The 19,306-nt window shown below is 32.8% G+C and overlaps 1 protein-coding gene across 40 annotated transcripts in view; it reads right to left on the minus strand.

Moving 5' to 3' along the window:
* Positions 1-19,306, minus strand: part of RFX3 (regulatory factor X3) — a 304,192-nt gene that overhangs the window by 282,367 nt on the left and 2,519 nt on the right. The window lies entirely within an intron of this gene.

The raw sequence follows: 19,306 nt of genomic DNA on the forward strand, positions 1-19,306 counted from the left end.
ATACTCAATTTGAAAAATTACACAGTACTTAACTCCAACTCTAAATCTAACATAAAAAAATGACAGTTCACAATTCAAAACCTTAAATTTAACACTTGTTTAGAAATGAACGTTTATTATTTTCATGAAATTTTTTTCCTCACCCCTCCATCCACAGGGGAGATAACACAACATACCAAGTACAGCAATGGACTGACAATGTGAATGTTAGCCTTGAGTCATCTATGTTGGTTCTCTTTCCACAGGTAAAAAGCGACGAGAATAATAAGATAATGGAGAATAAAGATTATAGCTGTAACCAGATTAAACATAAGTTGTTAACTTTAAAGCAGAGTGATGGATACATGGAAATCCACTTCATGATTTCATCGTACTGCTCTATGCTTAATATGCTTAAATGTTTCCTTAATCAAAAGTGTTAGGAGGAAAAACATGAGAGAAAACTCATTGGTCACCAAACTCTCTTATACCTCCTGTTTTTTCATAAAACACTATGGTCTCATAAACAAGTGGAGATACTAAATTTTGCTTAACTTTTTATTTACTTTTTTAAAGTCAGAAATAACCAGGTACTCATCTTCAACAGACTCTGGCCCACAGCTTGATAAAATGTGTGCACAGCTGACTCACTTCAGACAGAAATACCTGGGCATATTTGCAAGTATAATCATTGAATCAGCCTTTCAGGATAGAAATCTGGATTAAAAATAAATATTGTATATATAACTGTATAAGTCCAAACAGAGAAAGGTAGTTGTTTTGCTTAAGGTTCCATAGAAATGCCTACTTCCTTAACTTAAATAACTTGAAAACATAAACACATTTATGTTATATTCATTATATTTTATTTTGTACCATTTTTTAAGTAGTCCAATTGAGTACAACAGCCTTAAATACTGTGAAACTGTACATTTCATAATGGATGACAGGCCCATAATGCTGAATATATGACACCGAATTGAAATGGAAAATATGATTCTGACACTAGTATACAAAAAATCCCATTCTAAAAATATCAGTATGACAATCTATTTCTCAAAATAACAAAATTCAAAACAATTTGCCTCCATTAGTAACTTTTATTTAAACAACCTCTCATTTATGTCTTTTTACATATACAAAGTTTTACAAATACAATTCATAAATTATTATTAAAGATGACTAGATGATAGCTATGCTATATAAACAATGACATTCTGCTTCATATAAAACACTGAAGAGCATTTTTATCACAGAAGCCATAATATGCAGATTCTGTCCAATTTAAATTAGTCATAAGTAAACTAAGGGTATAACCAACCAAATTAGCAGTCTGGCTAACTCTAATTTCTATTTGCCTATTATTGTGATTTTTACTCTTGACACTTCATGTGTACATGCTGTTCAATTTGTTAAGTGTTTCAGAAGAGCCTCCAACTTGGAAGCAGGTAGGGTGGACTTCAAAAATTTAATTTTTAAAGTGTCTCAATCTGCTCGATTCCTTAGTTTTAGTCAGCATCTCTCTCTCTCGCTCTCTCCATACACACACACACACACACATACACACACACACACACACACACCTCCTCAGGAAAAAAAGCATATAAAAATGATAAAAGGGGGCAAAGAGAAAGGCAGAAAATGCTGTGTGAGGACAGATGTAAAAATTAGGACTCTTTAGTATAAAAGAAAGGCTAGCAGCTATCCAAGTATCAATATTATAAATATACAAAGCCACATTTGAAGACATATCCAAAACTTCCTTTCTTCAGGTCTTTGTTCAAACGTTATCTTATCTGCAAGGTGTTCTTAATCATCCTATTTAAAATCACAACCTTCTTCACCCCCATCATTTACATATCATTTACATTCTCTACCCCTGCTTCTCACATTTGTTTTTTTTCCCCAGTAGCATTGACAACCATCTATTATAATACACACTCATTTATTTTCTCTCTCCCTTATCCCCAATTGTTTGAATGTGAGTTCCTTCAAGGGCCGAGGTCCATGAAGAATGATCAGTTTTATCAATTCTTGTATCCTTCACAGCAGTTCACTTATTGGCCCATACTTTCTGTGTCAATACTTGCTCAAGAAATGAATGAAATAATTGTTACAAAGTGTAATGAGCATGTATATTAAAACTTACAGAAATTAAAGAGCACTCCTTAAGTCTGCAAAGAGGTTAAGATGACTTCACAAATGGCTGTAAATTCAGCAACTAATCATCTCAAGAGATGATATAGAATTAAAATACAGTGATTAAGATGAGGGCTGGATAGATTTTTGAATAGATTTAAAAAAAAAAAAGTCTAAAGTCTCTTTAGCAGACATCAAGGCAGATAATCATACCTTTGCATAGTGTAACCCTAATTGAAATATCACAAATGCAACCATGGATCTGATTACTGTAGTTAATTCCATTCTGATACTACTGGTTGCCTTGGTGTAACCCTGGAACTCAAGTCCTGATCCTTTACTTTTGATATTCCAGCAGTCACAGTAAAGTTAAGAAGCAGAAGGAAAAACCCAACAGGTTTGGGATATTCATAGTGCCCCAAAGCAAGGTTCCCATAATGCCCCCGTCTCTCCTATATTAAGGAACTCCTGCCTGTCACAACTAGAAAACAGAAATAAGGTATGGAATACTAAAAGGCATTCCTCAACTTCTGAAAGTAAGACATTAGTCTTGTTGGATAGTAAAAAAATCCAAAAAGTCTGGAATTTCGTGTATATATAGATATGAGTCTAGAATTTCATGTATAGAGAAACATATATATAAATACAGAATGAAGTGACAAAATGTAATTTGAAAAGAAGAAAAATTGGGCTTACCTTACCTGGCTTAAGGTAAACCCAATCCCCTTCCAGCTACCTGATCCTCTACTTGAAGAAATATTCAAAATTCATGAATTCATGCCATTAAATTCATTTTGGGGGAAAAAAATGAAGTAAATAAATCCAATGGAAATAATAAAACGGTACTGTTTAAAAGGCCATTATAAAATCAGAAGTAGAGAACCTTTGTACACAGTTAAATGTGTTTCCTAAATTTTGATTAGAGATCTGAAATAAGCAATCTCAAGTTTAAACAACTATTCACTGGTTGTTTCTGCTAGAAAAGACACTGGGTCTCATGCCGAGTTCAAAAACCTTCTGCCTTCAGGAAGCTTACAAATAATTTAGAAAGAATAAGCATTTACAATTGAACAAACAAAAATCTAAATCACAATTTCCAATTAGCAGGGATAAGAAGAAATTACTAGAAATGAACCCATCAAGTTAGGGACTACTCTAATTTTAGAAGAGATTAATCGAAGTAGGATAGAAAACACTTTCTAAGTAGAATAAAGAATGAGAACCAAGTTCTAGAGAAATGAAATGGCAAGGCAGAATTCAGGAGACCATATAAGATAGTAATAGCAATTGCCATTTATTACTTATGTGTCAGGCACAGTGCTATTCTGAACATGTCATATACTGTAATATTTTCAGGTTGATTTATTAATCCTATTTCACAGAATGCAAGTAATCTGCCAAATGTTAAACTGCTAATCAGTAGCAGAGCTAGAATTCACACCCAGGGCTGTTCATTTTGAAGTTCATACTCTTAACTAATATACAATACAGTTGGCGCTCCATAACCATGGGGAATTGGTTCCAGGACTCCCAATCTTCAAAAAGGGTACCCAAGTCTCTTATATAAAATGGTATAGTATTTGTGTATAGTCTGTACACATCTTCTTGTATATACTTTAAATCATCTCTAGATTAATTATAATTTCTAATCCAATGTAAGTGCTAGTTATTATACTGTAATTATTTACATTTTTTATTGTTGTATTGTTATTTATTTTTCTTTTTTCAGATGTTTCCCATCCTAAGCTGGTTGAATTCACAAATGCAGATCCCACAGGTACAAAATATAGACTTGTCAGAAAAGGGAAGTACAGAGAAGAGTGGTGAAATATAAGTTTGAAAATGGACATAAGACTATAACAGCAAAGACTGTGACTGGTTCTGTGGGACATTGAGGTAACTAATAAGTATCTCTTAGATGACTCTGCTGATGAGGTAATGAGGAATCCTGATAAGATTTTGGCACAGAAAAATATAAAACTGAGATATTTTTAAAAATTTAAAAAAAAAAGGCCAGGCATGGTGGCTCAATCCTGTAATCCCAGCACTTTGGGAGGCAGAGGTGGGCATATCACTTGAGGTTAGGAGTTCAGGACCAGCCTGGCCAACATGGTGAAACTCCGTCTCTACTAAAAGTACAAAAATTAGCCAGGCGTAGTGGCAGGCGCCTGTAATCCACGCTACTCAGGAGGCTGAGGCAGGAAAATCACTTAAACCCAGGAGGTGGAAGTTGCAGTGAGCCAAAATCATGCCACTAAGAGAGACTCCATCTCAACAACAACAAAAAACAAAACAAAACTTCTTTTTAGGGGATTCTATCAATCCACGTTTTAAAAGTTTAAGTAGAAATTTATCCAGATTATAAATTCATAAGACATTATGACCACATTCCATATTTGAGTTTCCTTCTCTGTACATCCAACAAATATAGCAGTCTAATATTTAGTTACTCTGGTAACTCAATCTCTATATTCAAATCTTGATTTAAGGCTTGCAAGTATTCAGCAATCTGTATTCATCTGAATTACACTTTCAATATTTGTATTTTCCATTCTATGAGTCAGTACATATGTCAATATATCAGGAAAAATGTAAAAGTATATTATTTAGCTCTCTCCTGCCCGAAAAATTTCATTAACAGAAAGCAAAATGAATTTAATGCATTACACATTCTGACTCTCTGAATTCATCTGAAACAGCAGCATTAAATTTTTAAAAAACTGTAAAGAATAAAAATCAGCAACTTCTAGGCAAATTTATGCAACAGCTAACTAATATTTCATCATACTTTTGTTTATTATATCTCCCTTTTTATTGAAGGTAAGGCTAAATCCAAAGGGAATAGTTTTACAAGAAGGTTTATCTGTGGGGATTTACACCTTGTTAAGAGCAAATGAAAAGCAGTTTCCCCCCCAAAGGAAATATACTCCTGTTTTATATAAATGTATCCTTTCAGATGTGTTGCCACAAATAAGGCTGCAGAGAGCATCAGGTTACACTGGGAAGTTCAGTTGCCATATTCTTGGTCTCTCTTAAATGGATCGTTTCAAATAATTAACAGGGTTAGTGCTCAAACCTTTCATCCTTAGCACAATACCGAAACTAAATTCAAGCCTGAGCTCACTGATTTACTTCTAATTGTAAAACATAGACACACACAAACAAAAAGAGAGAGAGAGAGAGAGAGAGAGAGAGAGAGAGAGAGAGAGAGAGAAAGGGGAAAAAGGGAAAAAGAGAGAGAGAGAGAGACACAAACAATTAGACACAATCGTGGTAATTACAATTCCTACCACAGTCTCATAATATTAAAAAGTAAACAACATAACCTTCCAAAAACTCAGATTAAGAAAATAAAAAGTCAGATAATAGCATAGTTGCTGGTATTGCATCTGGTTGCTATGGAATAAAGGGCAGTCCGTTCATATATTCATTCCATTTGTACACTGCTACTTAAGAGTGCTGCCACACTTTTAAAGCCCAGCTGGGCAAGTCTCAGCTTGTACCACCTATATCAGCTGCCAGTATTTTACTTTTGTTCCACAAGAGAGTGACCTACAAAAACAATCATTTCCATTTTTAAAATTCATAGTAAATGAATTTTAACAAAAATTCTTAAAATAATTAAAAGCATCTTTACCCTCATCAAAAAAGACGTGCATACCAGGCCTGAAAATTATTCATACTAGTACACTAATTAAGGCATACATCATTAATTCCCAAGAAGGGGAAATACAAATAATAGGAATTGAATATATAATATTTTTCTTTTCTTTTTTTTTTTTTTTTTTTGCAAATATGGCATTTCTCCTTAACATAAAGCCTACTTACGGTTTGGAAAACATTTTTAATTTTATTTCTATGTTACTCTAAAATAATCCATATCCAAAAATCATAGTTGGAAATAATTAGACATTAAGACATTTATCCAAACTTTGAGTGCAGATGTATAAAACTTGCTTTTTCTAGAAAAAATATGGAACTCAAAATTATAGATGAACAGGTACTTTAAACACTAAAGGCAGTATACGTGAGTTATTTGCCTTAAAATAAAAGTTTTGTGTTAGCCATTAGAACATTTGTCAAGGAATGAGGAGGCTGGAGATCGACAGCTCTAATTCTGATGCTGTATGTCACTGTGCAAGTCACTTTCCCTCAGTTTCTTATCTATAAAATAAGTGGGGAGGAGGAAGAAGGGGTTCAACTTGATAACCTCCCAAGTTCATACCAACTAAAGAAATCTGACTCTAAAATAAAGCATTCTAATTATGTCTCTACTGAAATCCTATATATTTGGGCCATCTGGAAATATGTGTAACTATAGTGAGAGATCTTTCCACCTCTCTAATCTGCTGTAGTCCCATGGCTGTCTCTTTTGGTTTGCTGTACTAGGCCAAACATGGGTAAAAGGACAGAGAAATATGGCAGTAAAATAAGTAAAAATAGGAAAAAGGGCTGAAGTTGGCCACTGAGAAAGAAAGATACTCATCATAGGGGATTTGAGGTTCCAGACCCAAAAGCTTAGCTGCTATGCAAATAGGGTGAGGTTACAAAACACAGACCACTTCTTGCAAAACAAACGAACAAACAAACAAAAATCCTCTCCTTAAACTGTGAAGAGACAATGTTCTTCCAAATCAGAGCATTAAGCTATTGAGGAGTTACTCAAACATAGAATAAGTGAATCAATATTACTATTCTCACACTGGAAATGGCTGATTTTTAAATTATATCCTATAACACAAATGCAGTAGTGGTCAAATTTAAAACTAAACAACTTTAAATCAGTAGAACAAAACTACCTGAGCTTTTATTGATACCAAACAGAATGCAAAATAATAAAAGCCAAATAAAAGTATACTTTGGTTTTATGGACAAGGCATCTAAAAGCACAGAAAAAGTTACTATAAATGTTGAAATTGATATTGCATTAAATTCATAAGGAAATTATAAATATTACTGAAATTAACATGTATAATCCATAATCTTTTGTTTTACAGGGTTACATTTGTTTCAATCACATATTGTCTGGCTCAATAAACTTTATATTTGTGTTTTCTTCATACATTGTATCTTCTATCTACTTTTGAAAAGTATAAAAATCTAATAGGCAGAATGACTTAATGAAGACGTTTCCTAATGGCAGTTGGAATTATATATAACACTTTGAAAAAAGAAACAGTACTTTAGTTCTGAAATAAGATTATTTAATTACTGCATCAGTTTGGTTATTTTGTTTAACTGAAAACTCCAATACTTTTCAGTTTCTCTAGTTACTCTGTATAGAAATATTTTTAAAGACTGCCACAAAATATATTAAGTCATACACAATTCCACTGAACCCTCTGAATCATAAGGAAGTTTAGCAATTAAAGCTATTATATAAACAAAAACTGCAAGCTTATTTAATATACTGTATTTATCTCTTCATATCTTAATCATTTAATTAGGTTCAAACAAGGAAACAACAGCTTTTAAAAAGATTTAGGTATACATTTTGTGTTGTTTATTAAAATGCCATTAATCACTATTTGTTATACATATTAGTCTGCTCATTATACAATAGTTTCATGTAATAAGAATATTATTACATTAATAATAATTTTTTTGGTTATAGATTTTAGCATTGTAAAATAAACTTCTTTCATACCAGTCTGGCCTCAGTCAAATAAAAAACCTAAGAGAAGGAATCTCCTCATTCCCTGAAGATACTAAATCACAAAATATTAAACTGCTTTGAGTGCCGTCATAAATTATCAGTACATTAGCTCTTGGACATCTCTTCCTCTATCTTCTATTTCAAAAAAAAAATGAGTAGCTAACTTTGAAATTCCAGAAGAAGCAGAAGATAGTTGGTTCTCTTCCCGCATCAACTTATAAAATGACTCAACTGTTTACTCAAATCTACTCACAAACAAGTTAAAAGAATGGCAGACAAAATATAACCCCACTTCACCTTTAGTCGTCAACACAGGTTTTTTCAAATACGGGCTACTGTCCCTGCACTTGCTCCCTTAATGAGGGTCAGGATTCAAGTAAAGGAACCTTGAATTCAGTTACGAAACAAAAGATATGACCGGCTACCAAGAACAAATTTCCTGATTTGGAAATGCTATGCTTATAGGGTGACTATAGTCAACAATAATTTATGGTACACTTTAAAATAACAAAGTATAACCAGAACATGTGTAACCCAACAAAATGGTAAATGCTTAAGGTGATAGATACCCCATTTACCCTGATGTGACTCTATGCTTTGTATGCATGTATCAAAATATCTCATGTACCCCATAAATATATTCCCATACCATGTACCCATAAAAATAAGAGAAATGGTGTGCTGAGAGAAAAAACATGAAGATCAATCATTTTTTAAATATTTGTCTTAAACATAAACATTTTTCCAAGTATACGTTGAATCTGTTCTAAGCATAAGATTTAAAATTATTTTCAAAGCAACACAAGATAAAGAATGATTCAAATGTATTTCAATAAACAAATATCTCAAATTATACAGCTTTAGAACAACAGAAGATACTAATTTCTTAAATCTGTGTAATGGGCATATGTAGTTTATTATACTACTCCACCTTAAGTTTTAAATGTTGCAAAATATAAAACATTTTAGGAACATATACATTTATGATACACAGTTTTCTACTACATACTGACTTTACAAATGTAGGCTGCTTTAGATATCAGATAAACTAATCAGATATTCCAAATGAATATATAATTTTGTATATTTTATATATTATTACATTACTTTGTAATAATAAAATGATTACAAGAAAACTCCAATGCAACATCTCGATTTAATCTTTTCTATAAACAACATCTAGAAATAGTCAAACCTCACACAATACTAGTCAAAGATCCCACCACCTTGTTATAAAAATTTCCAACAAACAAAAAAATGTGGAGCTCAAAAAGAGGCTAAGTACAATATTTTTCCACAGCTTCTCCCATTAGGTAAAAAAATCACAGTAAAGATTTTTAAAAATATGTTCATTCAACAAATTGTTTCACCATTCATGCTGAGATTTTGCCATCTTACCTTAATTTTATTTCCAAATTCTCTACTAATTTCATTCAACTCCACTTTTCAGTATCTCTTCCTATCTTTCTTGATTCCCAATTATCATATGCCCTTTTTGTAACCCTCTACAATTTGAAATCTTAAAAAATATGTCCATATAGCTGAGAATATGCAATTTTGTATCTAATAACTCATTTCACTCATTTATTTATACTCCTTAAAACTAAATGGAAATCTAAGTCATTTCAGGATTCCTAAACTAACCAAAATAGTACTGCACTAAATATACATTGATATAAATCCTTTTATTCCTCATTCAAAATTAAAGCTAAAGGACAATAATAAAAAAAACCCGAAAGCTTAGAGACTAATTTATCCAATTATCTTAGGTCTCTGCTAGAATGTTTTTGAATCAAATATTAGAAATAATGTGATTAGTCATAGCAGTGATATTATTATTGGATATGCAGGATATGGTAAACTAGGATTCATATTTAGTCCCTGAAATGATACTTTTTTTCTCTACATTGTACTATTCACAGTTCATACTCTTAGTATTTCAAATCATATGATCCTGCTCTGATTTACCTTCATTTTTTACCCCATTCCTTCAGATTATGGTGTTGTTCTGGGAATGGGGTGTCATCTATTGGCATTCTTTTTAAGGTTTATAATCCAAAAGGCAAACTAGAACTTCCAAAGTTCCCACATAATGTACACTTGGGAAATTACCCAGGCAGCAATGAAAATTAACAAAAACACATTTTAATAGAGAGGCTTATATCATTCAAGAAAGAAGTCTTTACTTCAAAGTTTATAACAGGCAGTAGGACTGGAAGTGAGTGTTGCATCAGGATCACTACAATTAGCTCCTCTCACAAATTACTCTGATCTATTTCTCCAGCCCATGGTCATTTGCATTCCTATCAACCCAAAACATGTTCAAGTAAACCTAACCCAATCAAAATATTAAAATAAATATCTTTCCAAGTTCCAAGATAGAAGATCCACCTTACTTCCAAGACATATGGCACTCAAATCTTTGCTGAAATATAAACCCACAACTATTATACAGCTCTACTCATTCAGTATTATTTAAACAGTTTTATATTTCAAAACTCAGCAGACTTATAAAAATAAGAAGCAGATCAAATGTTGATCCAGTAGCACAATATCTTAACCTCTGATAATTGGAATGAATTACAAGTTTTGTCTTTAACTACAATTTAATTCAATTTCAGCATTCATGGCCTGTATTGACTAAGAGTACCCTCTAAAAATCATCATATAATGTGAGACACTACAAAAAATTGTTCACAAAAATCATACGAAGGTCATTCAATGAATTTCAAACAGTTCCCCTAATTTTTTTTGCCTCAAGAAAATAGCACTGAGGTGGAAATACTAAATGTTCCTAATAATCCTCCAAGGGATGGATAATGCAAAAATCAGTGCACAAAAAGGACTGATAGTTCTACAACACAAAGCAAAATGTAAATTAAAATGACTTTCTAAATATCTATATACACACATACACACAAAACACATTATCTAAGCTAAATTCCATTTTTCTTAATATCTCTACTACACTCTAACTGAAAAGGAATTATTTTTAACAAAGTTGTTTTTTGTTTTGTTTTGTTTTGTTTGAGACAGGGTTTCCCTCTGTTGCCCAGGCTCTGGGTTCATTACAGCATCCACTTAGAGGGCTAATGTAATCTACCCACCTCAGTCCTGAGAGGGTGGTACTACAGAGGCAGGCACCACTGCACCCAGCTAATTTTTTAATTTTTTGTAAAAGCATGGTCTCACTATGTTACCCACATTAGTTTTGAACTCCTGGGCTCAAGAGATTCTCTCACCTCAGTCTCCAAAAAGTGCTGGGATTACAAGTGTGAGCTAAAAGTATTTTTAAATACTCTTAAGACACATGAAATATAATTATTTTATAAAACAAAGAATCTAAATGTATGGGTTTCCATGTTATGTAGTGCTTTCTCATGTTGGGTTTTCACCACAACACAACAAAACACCTACAGTACATTTAAAGTTGTAAAGGTGATTTTCAGATTACTAGTAGCTTTTCATGCTTTTTATTAATGACCCTTAAACTGACATGTCATCAAAATTCATCTCTCAGACTGTCATTAGATATAATCAGATGCCAATCAGTGAATGCCTGATACGATAGATTTTACTCTTTGGTTCTTTAAAATATCAGCATAAATAGTATCAGGGGAAATCCAAATTCTATTGCAAAAATACATATCTACAAAACCATTTATCCAAAGCAAAACATAAAGACGTAGGTTTAAGGCATCACCGCTGTTACCTTGCTCATGAATTAGATTTTCTCACCAGTCTTTTTTTTCAATTCTTACCTTTCTAAATCTGTGCAGGACTAAATCACAATAAAGTTTCCTTGAAAAAAGATATTCTTTTACATCTACTAATGTGCTAATGGATTGACGTATACAGATAGAGTCTTTAGAAAAAAACAGAATCACTAAAAAAAATAAACAGAATGCCTATCTTCACAAAAATAGATGTACTCTGCACATTAAAGTAAATAAGGAAAGAAATTTGGAAGAAATACTGGATCACCTGAGTCTTCCGTCTCCCACCTCCCCATGCCCTGTAAGTCCCACCTGAAGTCCCCACATCCATCAGAACTTACAGTTCCAGGAGAATTAACAGTGGAGAATATGTAATGCACTGGTGTTTAACAATAGAAACAGGATACAATTTCTAAATGTATCTGCTTTTCCTGCCCTTCTACAGCAACCTCCCCGACTCCTCCACAACTAAAACATGGAAGAAACTTAACAAGCAGAGTCTCAAAAATGGTTCTGAATGTTAAAGTAAACTATGCTGACTGAGACTGAAGGGGATGAGATACGCTTTTAAGATTAAAGTTACAGTGAAATACATAAACGCTACTACACATGCAAATCTGAGTGTAATTCAGAAGCTTGAATATGTCTATTAATCAGTAAAAAAGTATTCAAAAATAAACTTTAAAGCAACAATTACAATCTAAGCTTTAATACACTCCCCTATTGAGGCAGGTAAAAGAGTTGAGATATAGCAGAATATATGACTTATCTTAAATAAATGCAAAAATCCTCCCTCTTTTAAGTCTGCTATGATCCATAATCTTGGTAAGTTTACTCACCACATTAGTATTAAGGTAAAATTTTTTTAATTTAAGAAAATGTGTACTTCTTAACCAAAAGACCACTTTTCTACTACCAAAGCTGAATTAAAAGAATGCTTATCCAAATATAAACAATATTAAGAAAAAGAAAAGCAGTAATTATTACCGATGGAAAAATATGAGACTAAAGTGGAGGATGGCAATGCTTTCCAGACCAGGGACCCCAAAGTAGTCCAAAGGCTCTCAGAGCTTGCCTAGACCTTGACAGGATTTTTAGCTCTTTTCAAAAATCAGCTGGACAGCTTTAGTAGCTGGGGAAGAAATGTCTTAAAAATGAGATCAACAGAAACCTAAATTAATTTTTTACTCAGATGAGAGAGCATACATGTGCTCACTCCCTCTCGCACTCTCGCTCACTCTCTCTGTTAAATTGCCTATCCACATACTTAGGAAATTATGTCCTGTTTTAAATATCTCATTGGTGAGCAACAGACAGGAGGAGCCCCAAATGTCAGACACTTGTCTGGCACACATACATAGAGAAGCTGGCTCCGACAGGAACTCAAGCTGTGAGACTCAGCTAATTCCTATGTGGGTGAGAAAATGAGGGCACTTGGCCACCACTCTCTACAGAAGCCACTGAAATGGTGGAACCTTCTGAGACTTTGCTATAGGTATGGCCATTACGCCAGCACCAGGCTCTAGGTTTTTTCTTTCTTTCTTGTTCTTAGAAGAAACAATAGACAAACAACTTGCTAGCCTTTGAGAACATGAGTAAAGGAAATGCCAATTCCTGGCTCCATGTTATTGGCATGTTTCCCTTTTCCCAGAGTCAATCTTGCTACAGAATCATAGACTGGAAAGGGCTGTAGAGATCCCATAACCCTGTTGTTCCATTTTATAGATGAAGAGGCTGATAGCTGTAGGATATAAGTGACTAGCGTAAGGTTTTACAGTTAGAAACAGAGTGAGAACCTTTATTTTCTCTTTAACCTCCTTTGGCTGGCATTTTTGAAGTCCTGTATATCTTGGCTTGATCACTCTCTCTCTTTTCTCCTTTTATTATCTTTCATTATATCTGTCTCATTTTACCAACTAATACACTATTATTTTTAGGACAACTGTCTCACTCTATTAGTTTTCCTGAGCTCAACTCCTATGACCCAATACCTCAGTTTTGCCTAAATAGGAATCACCAAGAACCTTAGGAAATCTTGACCAAGCACTGTAAAGCAAGGGCAAGTAGTACTAACTGAGTATTACTGCTTCTAATAAAAGTGAGAAAGAAGAATCCGGGATTAAAAGTCAACAATGGCAGGCATCTGTGATTGTGCAAACACAGTATTTATGGACTAGACTAGAGATTTAACCCTAATGTACTTAGCCAGAGGCCAGTACATAGCCTGGACTAAGAAGGGAACCTTCTGAATCAAAACTACACTCAGATTACATAGTTAGTGGAACAAGGTTATATATTTGTCCAAGAGGACAGTCAGATGGGTAGAAATGGTAACATAATCATAGACTATTGGAAATGGTAAGAATAACCATACAGTCATGTACCACATAATGTTTCTGTTAACAACAAACCACGTCCTATAACATAATGGAGCTCAAAAATTCCTATAGCCCAGTGGCATCAAAACTTAGGAAACATCATAGCACAATGGAAAACCTTTTCTGTGTTTAGATATGTTCACATACACAAATACTTATCACTGAGTTACAACTGCCTAGAGTATTCAGTCCACTAATATGCTATACAGGTTTATACATAAGAACAATAGGCTATACCATATAGCCTAGAAGCAGGCTATACTATCTAGGTTTGTGTTAAGTATACTCTACGATGTTCACACAATAATGAAATCATCTAATTATGTAATTTTCAGAATATATCCACATCATTAAGTAATGTACGACTACATAGCCTTACCATCCAAATCACATTTCCTTAATTTTCCCCAAATATTGCTTTTAAATTTGTGTCAAGTTCACTGGCAAAAGGAAGCAGAGGAGATGGCTAAGAGTCAGTCTAATTGATATGCTGGGGTTAATTATCTATAAAAATAATGCAAAGGGGGTAATATAATTAAACACTTAATGGGATTGGGGAGAATGGTGAAATGAGTGACACAGACAAACATCTGTACAATATATGATGCTTTGGCAAAAAAGAAAAGACAAATACTATCAGGTAAATTTTCAACTGAAATACACAAATCAAATTTCCAATTTGAGAAAGATTAGGACTATTTATAGATCACTCTAAAATGAGAGAAATATTTTATTCTAATGAAAATGCCCGGGAAAAATAGAAATATAGACAATTATTGAATAGCAACTTTAAGCAGCCAACTTGAAAATGTTGAACATCTTTAATATCCAATGAAAGAGAGCCAAACCTGACATTTCCTCTATGATTTCATATTTTATATATAACAATAAAAAATGTTCCAAGGTTACTTTACAACTCAAGATTAGGATTGACAAATTATCCCAAAATTACTTATTGCTACAGGTACACACGCAGTAACCTAACACATACTTCTACCCTTAGTAAAATAATAATTCCAAGCAATGCATTATAAAAATGTAGAATAATTCCATGATAAACTCATCTTTATACAACTGACTTGACTACCATCATTACTAAACATTACTGAACGCATTTAGTATAAAGTTTATAAATAGGACTCAGACCGTTTTCAAATAATTAGTGTCTAATGTGAAAAAGACAAACGTAAGTGGGACAATAAACTGGACAATGGGTGTATAACAGATAATGAAATATTACATCATTAGTTCTTAATCTAAAATCCTTTGACCAGAAGTTATGCAAACCTAGTAAAAGGAGCCCATTATAAGGCAGCAAACAAACTAAAACATAACTTTCAGCTAGCATTCTATTAATTCAGAGAGATAAGACTGGTTATCAAATGATAATCCAAGCCTGTGACTAACAGCTTGGCTGCACCTCATTTTTTAAAGTGGAGGAAAGGAATAATTATTATTTAATCAGTACAGATTGGTAGGTGAAGTCTTTCCGAACTTTTTGGACTCATTAAAAAAGGGATGGTCAGAGGAGTACATTAAAAGGATTCTTAGGTAGCAAAAAGATTAGAATAGGTATCTTCTCAGACTTCCCTAATAATAAAGCCAAAATATATTGAACACACATTGTGTCAAATACTGAGCTAAGTACATTATATAAATTAACTCCTTTAATCCTCGCAAAACCCCATAAGGCAGGGAAGAGTGATCCTATTTTTCAAATGAGAAAACTGAGGTTAAGTATAGGTAATAACTTGTCCAAAGTCACATAGCTAATGAGATTATCTGAAATGTGACTCCAAAGCCTGTGTTCTTCACCAGTATATTTACCCTATCCGTCTATTTAAAGAACAAAACACACACCTATTTACTGATACTCTAAATATGTTTCAGTTCTTAACTGATTTCTTATAAGAACATTATGCAAATGATATGAAATAAAAACTACTAATATAAAGATTTTTAAGCAATACAACTTGTTATATAACATGCTTTCAAAAATCTAGCTTGGGGAACATAGCAAGACCCTATCTCTAAAACAAAAAAAATGGAACATATTTTAAATTTTAAAATGATGTCAATAGCCTGTAGTCCTAGCTATTCAGGAGGGTGAGGCAGGAGGATCACTTGAGCACAGGAGATCGAGGCTACAGTGAGCTATGACTACACCACTGCATTCTAGCCTGAATGACAGAGCAAGACCCTATTTCAATAAAAAGAAAAATCTCAGTGGCAAAAACTAACTGGTAAACTGTAGGACTATATTTTTAAAGAAAAATGCCTAACCTATCTATTTCAGCAAGACCAGTATTTAAACACAGTGTTACTATATTGATGTTTTGGATTCTTAGAGGCATTACAACACATATGAACTACTACTGTGCCTCGTAAGGTTACTTTACAAAAATATCACAATTAACTAATTATAGTTAAATGTGGAATAGTACAGATAAATCCATTATCAAGATTAAAAAGTTTATATGCTGTAACTGTATCTTTCTAAGCTTACTTGATGAAGATATCACTGTTTCAGTATGTCTTTTAGAATATATGTTGCTATGAAAACAGAGTTGATGATGCAAGAAGCAGTCCAAGATTGGATTCGATAGTTTCCCTACAGTCTCTCACTGAACAAATAATAAAATACAAAATGCAATATAAGATTGTTCCTAGTTTAAAAGTATATGGCATACAGTAAAGCAGAGAATCTACAAGTTTTCAGATAATAAGCCAAATTAAACAATCAAACCAGCCTATTCCAACAGCATGAAGTAGGGATTACGTTAGTTTCTGATTTTGGTTTTTGGGATAGGGTCTTCCTCTGTCACTCAGGCTGCAGTGCAGTGGTATGATCATAGTTCACTGTAATCTTAAACTACTATGCTCAAAAATCCTCTCACCTCAGCTTCCTGAGTAGCCTGGACAACAGGCATGCAATACCAAGCCTGGCTAATTTTATTTTTATGTTTTTTGTAGAACTAAAGTCTTGCTATGTTGCCCAGGCAGGTCTTGAACTCATAGCCTCAAGTGATACTTCTGCCTCAGCCCCAAAGTGCTAGGACTACAGGCATGAACCACTATCAGCAGCCAGAATTATCTAGATTATTTTTAATATATTTATTATGAATTAGCCAGATAACCACTACCACCATTTATTTTTCCAGTGCAGTTTTTTTAAAGATTATACAATAAAAAGCATATCACTAATTGTGCCATGTAAAAGTGTTACAACAATGTACAAGTATTGATATGTTCTAACAAGTATTGATATGAAATTTAAGAAGTATAAAGCCGCATATCACCAAATAGTATGATTCTCAGTAACCTAAGTTTTGAAATAAATATTAAAATATCTACATAAGATAATCAACATATATGCCTACAGGCCTAATGCCGACATTCAGACAATGCCAAAGGTATCAATCTTTACATCGTTCGTTACATGTTGTGGTAATATGTATTAGTACATGAAGATAGGTTTTGATGTTAAAGTGCTAATTAAGACAGTATGCTAAACTCCATAAAAATATGACTATTATCTGCTTCAATGCATACATAAGTAAAATTTTTTTCTTTAAATAAAAGTTCTAATAAGTTCACATTCTTAGTGATAATAATCTCATGCTGCAAACAGCACAGCACCCTCTGGTGCATCTAAGAAATAAAGTTCCCACAGAAAAGGATAGAATTATAGAGGAAAAATGAACCTTAGAAGTCAATATTGCGAAAGTTTTTAATTTACTGTAGTACATATTTTTGAACACTAATGCTTAAAAATATTTATCATTTTAAAAGATCACTATAAACTTTATAGCAGTAATTTAAGTAGGTCAGGAAAATGTCTTATAGTTTGAAAAAATTTAACCAACAAAAACAACACCTATTTCCAATATATAAATAATGCTGTTACAAATTATTTCAGTGTAGGATGACAGAAGGTAACTTGTCATGTTAACCAAATTTCACTTCATTCAAATAGGCCTTGAGGTTTGTAAAATGTTCCTGTGTACTTTTTCTGGATTCAAAGGGAATTTGCCATTATTTATAAGAATTGATAAGTGTTTTGTGAAAGAATCTGCAAGTTCTACAATTTAAAAATAGAATGATATTCAAAAATAAAAGTTATATTAAATTATGGATCTTGAATAGTTCAAGACTTTTACCTATCAAAAAAAAAAAAAAAAACCCTTTTCCTAGGAACATAATTAACTCTAAAGTAGATTTTACTAACAACAAAAGCAAAAGATGCCACCTGCTTTAGACAGCCCTTTTGTGAACCACTGGAAGTCCCAACACAATGCAGTAAAAAATGAAAGTGACACCTGTTTGAAGCAGCCATCTGTCCCTAACAAGCTAGATTTAGTCAAATCCACTTAATCTTGGATTTCCAAAATACGGGAACACTATGTAACTGCGAATAAAGAGGATTTAAAACACACTTTGTGATGGCCACTGGGAATATATACGAAAGAGTTAAAAACAAATTACTCGTTAGGAAAATTGTTTTTAAAGCAACTAAGCCCAAATAGAGGATTTTTAGCCATTCAGCATAAAAACAAAATAACCAGCAGCCTCTCCAAAATGTTAAAGTTTACTGCTTCCCTTTTCTCATTTCTTGTAACACATTCTCACTATGGATACTAAGAACAAAGTAACAGTCCTATTACTGATCAGGACTAGAGAGAGAGAGAGAGACAGAGAGAGAGAGAGAGAGAGAGAGAGTTTATGTTTAACTCTTGCCACACATCTGCTGCTATACCCACCCATTTAAACAAACACATAGACACAGTTAAATCTGAAAAGCCAAAATCATTACATTCTACCTGTTAATTTCTTCAGCTGGAGAATACCAACACAATATCAACTTTCACAAGAAATGAAAAACTTACCAAAAAGTAACATATGTAATCATTTAAACTATGCATAAAATCTAACTTGATTTTAAGATTCATTTATTTTTTTTACTATTTTTAATTCTAAAAAAAAAAAATTTACCATAATAAATTTGTTTCGAGTAAAATAAATTGTTCTAGGTTACAGCATATTAAGCTTACACAGTGTAACCTTTTATTTAAGTACCAAAATAAAGTAGAAAACTACTTGAATACTGAAATAATAATACAGTACTTAAAAAACTAAGTATCACTACAACATTTAAGGATGCAAAACTTCTAGAAATTTATGAGTTTGCCATAAATACATATATGTATGATGCCTAGACCATTTAATATAATTCATAGGCAAAATAAACCAAAAAGACTGAGTTAGGCATTATGACATACATTGAATCACAGATCTTTAACTATTCAAAAGAAGTTACAAGTCACTTGTATTTAATAGCTTTAGTTTCAAAGCATGATCACTTTTACAAATTTTAGTATGAAAACGAAAACACAAGAGATATCGATACGTAATTTAGTCCCTTCTGGGAAAAATATTAC

The sequence above is a fragment of the Callithrix jacchus genome, chromosome 1 (genome assembly GCF_049354715.1).
Source record: "Callithrix jacchus isolate 240 chromosome 1, calJac240_pri, whole genome shotgun sequence".
Taxonomy (NCBI): domain Eukaryota; kingdom Metazoa; phylum Chordata; class Mammalia; order Primates; family Cebidae; genus Callithrix; species Callithrix jacchus.